The sequence below is a fragment of the Lipotes vexillifer genome, unplaced genomic scaffold, assembly GCF_000442215.2.
Source record: "Lipotes vexillifer unplaced genomic scaffold, Lipotes_vexillifer_v1.1 scaffold1068, whole genome shotgun sequence".
NCBI classification, from domain to species: domain Eukaryota; kingdom Metazoa; phylum Chordata; class Mammalia; order Artiodactyla; family Lipotidae; genus Lipotes; species Lipotes vexillifer.
Genome location: NW_006789049.1, coordinates 546,900 through 553,323, shown reverse-complemented (window position 1 = coordinate 553,323; position 6,424 = coordinate 546,900). Strand labels below are relative to the sequence as shown.

Here is a 6,424-nt window from a genome sequence, read left to right as displayed (position 1 = left end):
CTAGAATAGTAAATTCTTTCTCCTCACTGCTTATATTAGTTCTACTTAAATTCAAAATTAAGCAATTATTTGACATAGCCAAAATAAGGACCCCCAAATTAGAATAATAGCCAAGTGGTGGCAACTACTTTATGACCCCTACCCAAAAATACAAAAGGTGATGGTAGCTCACATCCATCTAGTATTGACAGGCTGCCCTGTTGTCAAAGTGTGGCCTGGGACCACCACACTAGCACTGCCTGGGAATTGTTTAGAAATGCAAATTCTCAGCCTCCCCCAAGACTTCAAGAATCAGAACCCCTGAGGATGGAGTCTAGCGGTCTGTTTTGACAAGATGTCTGGGTGATTCTGATTCTCTGAGGTTTGGGAGCCCTGCCTTACTTCACTGAGTCTTTACAATGACCGTGGAAGATGTAGGAAGTATTGGGCATCACTGTTCCCATTTCAAAGAGAAGAAAACTAAGTCTGAAATTATTGAGGGACTTCCCTGGTGGTGCAGTGGATAAGATTCTGCACTCCCAATGCAGGGTGTCCGGATTCGATCCCTGGTCAGGGAACCAGATCCCACATGCATGCCACAACTAAGAGTTCGCATGCCACAACTAAGGAGCCTGCCTGCCGCGACTAAGACTCAGCACAACCAAATTAATGAATTAATTAAAACAACAACAACAAAAAACAAATACACATTACTTTAAAATAAATTTAAAAATAAAATAAAAATATTGAGTCACTTGTCCAAAGCCAGTAGTAACACCAGGATTGGAATATAAGGCATTCTGCTCCCAAAGTTCCCACTTCTCTGAACATGTGTTTCCTTACTGGTGAAAAGTAAGCAGGACAGAGAGTCAGGGAGACAAATGGCTATTCCTATGAAAACCAATTAAAAGTAACTTTAGTCCAGGGTTGGGAGAGAAATTAACATCTACTGAAATCAGGTATGTGTCAGTCACTATACACAAACATCTCATCCCATTTAATTGTCACAGAAGCCCAGGCTAGGTGGGCACTCTGAAATTCGATCAGGTAGGGTAAACAACTTTCTCAGGCTCTCACAGCTAAGTAAGTTGCAGAGCAGAATCTGAATCCTGCTTAGTCTGCCTCTAAAATCCTTACAGCGTCCCTGGGGCACACTTACACATTCAGCATATGCATGTGTCCTCATGGCAAAAAGACAAGAAAGCCAGGGATGAATGCATAGGCAGCAGCAAATGATATCACCCTGCTCCAGGGGTGAAAAACCACCTTGACAGCAATTGTGGGGCTTTCACAGCGTCACCAGTCAACCCAGTCTGTTCCTCCCTCCCCTCCCTTCTCTCTCTCTCAAAAACCACTGACTTTTCCCTTTTTTTTTTTTTTTTTTTTTTTACAAGTTACTAAAAGAAATTCTGGCCTGTGGAACTCCCCTGTCATTTTCCAGAATTTCCCTAAAACGTACCCTTAACACCTGGTAAAGAGTCTTGTGCAATAGGAGAACGTTCCAGAAATGTGTTTCTTAATCCAGACACGTCCCAAGGGGTCAAGGCTGATAATACTGTATTGACGCCTGGTCAGTCCAGGCCCCTCCTTCCTGTGTCTGCGTCACATAGATGTCCTCAGCAGCAAAGGTAGATTCCAACCCCCTAGAATAGTAAATTCTTTCTCCTCACTGCTTATATTAGTTCTACTTAAATTCAAAATTAAGCAATTATTTGACATAGCCAAAATAAGGACCCCCAAATTAGAATAATAGCCAAGTGGTGGCAACTACTTTATGACCCCTACCCAAAAATACAAAAGGTGATGGTAGCTCACATCCATCTAGTATTGACAGGCTGCCCTGTTGTCAAAGTGTGGCCTGGGACCACCACACTAGCACTGCCTGGGAATTGTTTAGAAATGCAAATTCTCAGCCTCCCCCAAGACTTCAAGAATCAGAACCCCTGAGGATGGAGTCTAGCGGTCTGTTTTGACAAGATGTCTGGGTGATTCTGATTCTCTGAGGTTTGGGAGCCCTGCCTTACTTCACTGAGTCTTTACAATGACCGTGGAAGATGTAGGAAGTATTGGGCATCACTGTTCCCATTTCAAAGAGAAGAAAACTAAGTCTGAAATTATTGAGGGACTTCCCTGGTGGTGCAGTGGATAAGATTCTGCACTCCCAATGCAGGGTGTCCGGATTCGATCCCTGGTCAGGGAACCAGATCCCACATGCATGCCACAACTAAGAGTTCGCATGCCACAACTAAGGAGCCTGCCTGCCGCGACTAAGACTCAGCACAACCAAATTAATGAATTAATTAAAACAACAACAACAAAAAACAAATACACATTACTTTAAAATAAATTTAAAAATAAAATAAAAATATTGAGTCACTTGTCCAAAGCCAGTAGTAACACCAGGATTGGAATATAAGGCATTCTGCTCCCAAAGTTCCCACTTCTCTGAACATGTGTTTCCTTACTGGTGAAAAGTAAGCAGGACAGAGAGTCAGGGAGACAAATGGCTATTCCTATGAAAACCAATTAAAAGTAACTTTAGTCCAGGGTTGGGAGAGAAATTAACATCTACTGAAATCAGGTATGTGTCAGTCACTATACACAAACATCTCATCCCATTTAATTGTCACAGAAGCCCAGGCTAGGTGGGCACTCTGAAATTCGATCAGGTAGGGTAAACAACTTTCTCAGGCTCTCACAGCTAAGTAAGTTGCAGAGCAGAATCTGAATCCTGCTTAGTCTGCCTCTAAAATCCTTACAGCGTCCCTGGGGCACACTTACACATTCAGCATATGCATGTGTCCTCATGGCAAAAAGACAAGAAAGCCAGGGATGAATGCATAGGCAGCAGCAAATGATATCACCCTGCTCCAGGGGTGAAAAACCACCTTGACAGCAATTGTGGGGCTTTCACAGCGTCACCAGTCAACCCAGTCTGTTCCTCCCTCCCCTCCCTTCTCTCTCTCTCAAAAACCACTGACTTTTCCCTTTCACCTTGTGAGACAGGGAAGTCAAGTTATTACCAAATTAAACATGTTTATTCTCTTCCTATTGCTTGAGGATTCATCTACCTTTCTGGGGAAGCATGGCCTTTTGTGGGTAATGGTGCTAGAAATGGCATGAATTGCCAGTTGAAATCCTAGCAATATTCAGCAAGGATTATCATAATGTTATGGATGTCTTTAACCAGCTCCGCACTCAGAATACATACACACCCTCGAAACTGGTTTGGAATTTACCAGCAACCTTCCAAGTTGATGGGTTAATTAACTTGCAGGCAATGTGTGACATGTCATGAAACATCTAAAGTCAAGCAGCACAGAAGGTATAAAACTTAAAGCTACAGTTTCTCACCCATCATTTTGTAGAGTTTTTTTTTTTAAAACACTTGTTGTTTCCTTTCACTTAATAAAAACAAAAACAAAAAAAACCCCAGTATTTGCCACCCCACACCCCTTGGTTCATAGAATCAAGGGAACACAAAATGAAAACTCTGGGTGAAAATATCTGTTGACATAAATATATAAGACAGCCCCCAAATCTCCCTAGCTTAAAACCAGTCATTGGCTTTCACGTTCTTTTAGGATGGAGCCCAGGCATCCCAGGCTGCTCTATCAAGCGCTTGTGATCAGATGGCTGCCCACGCTCATCCCAAAGCCTGACATCTCCTGCCACAAACTCAGTACTCAGGCTCTACAGAGTATGGGCTGTTCCCAGAAAGTCCCAGGTCCTCTCCTGCCTTCATGCCTTTACACCTGTGGATCTCTCAACAGCCCCTCATTTCTTTACCAGGCTAACTCCTGCTCATCTCTCCAAACTCAGCCCAGGTGCTACCTCTTCAGGCAAGTCTTCCCTAACTTCCACTGGAGTCTCCCGAGGCATCATGTGCTGACCCTCACCACACTACATTTCACACGATTTTACATCAGTCTATTTATTTGGTGCCACCTCCAAAGCTGGGAACTCCATGCAAATCTCTCACTGCTATCAAGACCCAGCAAAGGGCCAGACACACAGTAAGCACTCAGAACATCTTTGTTGAATGAAAGAGTGAATGAATGAATGAAAGATGATCACTTAGCTATTCATTTTCCTACCAACTCTGAGCACATCATGGAAATTGAGAGAGATGATCGTTCCCTTCCTTAAAATCCTGCTTCTACCCCAAGGACCCATACGGTCCAACACAGCCAGAAGTATCTCAAGGCTGCAGAAACCCTAGTCCAAAGCAGTATCCAGATGAGCTCATTATCTAGATGAGCCCAGGGGTATCCACCAAACTCAAGATACTTGCGATCAGTAACAAAACCAAAGCTAGGCCAAAATCCTGAAACTGCCTCCAGTCTGAAATGGTCTGGAAACCCACTTAGGTTCAGACCTTTCTAGCATGAGGCCAGTGTAAGTATGTTTGTGTGTTTGTATTCATCATAAAAGCAGTAGATAGAAAAGAAAGCTCCACCACTCTAAAGCCCAGCTGCCAGGAAGGGGATGGATATGTGCAGCTGTGAGCTAGAGAGCTACCTGGAGTCCAAGAGCAGTCCTAGGTCCCAGCACCCTGCGTGCACCGAGCCTCTATGCTGGACCATGGGAACCCTAAAGCCTCGGATCCATGTGGCAGCTGGGCCTGGGGCAGCCATAGGGCGTGGCCTGCCTGGACCAGAGCCGCATGTGCCTCTGCATCACTTTGAAGAATGGTTTGCAGCAGGATGCCCAGCAGGAGGACTTCTGCATCTTCCAGCCTGGGCCAAGGCTAGAGGTCCTAAAACCCTGGGAAGGATAAGCCCAACCTGCTGACCCAGAAGAGGAATTTCCGGTCCGCCCTAAACCAGAAGGAAGTATTTTATTGCATTTGGCCTAGGACAGAGCAAGGACCCCCCAGGATCTGCACTAGACCTACGAGTTTGTGATCTCAGGAGCTGGGGACTTTCCTGAGCCGGATACCTCTCCAGACACCAGTGGCAGATGTGGTACCTCTGACGCCCAGGAGGAGCTCCTGAGTGACATGGGCTTGGCCCCATTACCAGATGGGGGCCTTCGAGCCTGGCTGTGGACCCTGAGCACACTCCTCAGCTTTTGCTGAGCCCCACCTTAAACATCCCTGTTCCCTGCCCTAACTCGGACCCCCGCTCCCCCTCCCAAAAGCCCACTGAGGCAGCTTGCCTGAGGAAGGTGAGTACCAGCTGTGGCATGGGAGGGGCTGGAGCTGGGGTGACGCCCCTTACACTCTCTCATCCTTCCCTCTTAATATTGCTGCTGTCACTGCTCAGAGTGGAAGTTCAAGGGGACCACCTCCTACCTGGGTACCAAGTCTTCCAGCAGACTGTCTTCTGCCCCAGGGGCCTGTGGCTGGTGGGGTCAGATGCAGGGGACAGGGCACTGCTTGGGCAGCCAATAAGACTGTCAGACCCCAGGGTATGACAGGCTACACGAGGCTGTGCTGAGCTGCCTTGCAGGGTGGTGGGGGGAGGAAGCGGGGAGCTCTGCAGAGAGCTTGGCAGCAGCTATGGGCCCAGAGGCTGGGGCACTGCCACTGGTACTGGGCCATGGGCTAGACTACCATCCTGATGGTGGCCACCAGCACAATGGCGAGGTCCCCAAAGGCAAGAAAGGAGGCATGTTCCACCTGGAGCCTTTTGTGGCAAACCTGATCATCTTCAGGGAAGGAAGCAGACAGCATCTACACCCTGTAATTCTCTTGTTGGGGAGTCGTGGTCCCAGGACCAGCTGCCTATCAAGAGGATCCTGGTGGTCAAGGTTGTTCCCATGTGCCTCAGCACCCTGCCAGATATGGCCCATTTAGAGGGTATCTCCTCCCTGGGGCATACCTTGAACCTGCACATTTCCAACAGCCACTTACTCTCCCTCACCTTGAACCAGTACAAGGCTTATCTCCAAGACGTGGCCAAGGACATGGATTTCTAGGTCACTGGGAAGGCCTGAACCCTTGCTCATCATGGGTATAGGCCCCTCAGCCCTCACCTCGACCAAGAAACGGGTTCTTGAGACAGGCCAAAAACCCCTCAAACATAAAGCAACGTATAGAGAGTGGAAATTGGCCCATAATATGATTCTCCAGAGAGAGCCATTGCTAAGAGTATTTTAGAGGTTGACATGCTGTGAGCCCACAAGACAAAATCCAGTTTAAGATATTTTTTAAAATATTTCTATTAGTTGCCACAAAATAAAAATCAAAAGGTTCATGTAACTGAGATATTTTTGTGGAGCTCTGAAGGTGGCAGAGAAGGAAATAGACTACCACAAAGTAGCACAAAAAGTTACAGCTTTTCTTGGAAAATCCAAAAATCCACCAACCCATTAGCAATGATTATCTGAAGCTGAGTGGCGCCAGTTGATTTCACATAGGGTGTGCTCTCAAGGTTGTCACAGTACCTACCTGACCCATTCATAAAACCAGTCTGGCCCCCATATGCATTTGAGTTTGCAA

At 46.5% G+C, this 6,424-nt stretch overlaps 1 pseudogene; it reads left to right on the top strand.

The window, feature by feature from the left end:
* The first annotated feature begins 4,563 nt into the window (after nucleotides 1–4,563).
* On the top strand, nucleotides 4,564–5,901 carry LOC103085353 (interferon regulatory factor 3 pseudogene; annotated as a pseudogene).
* The last annotated feature ends 523 nt before the right edge of the window (nucleotides 5,902–6,424 follow it).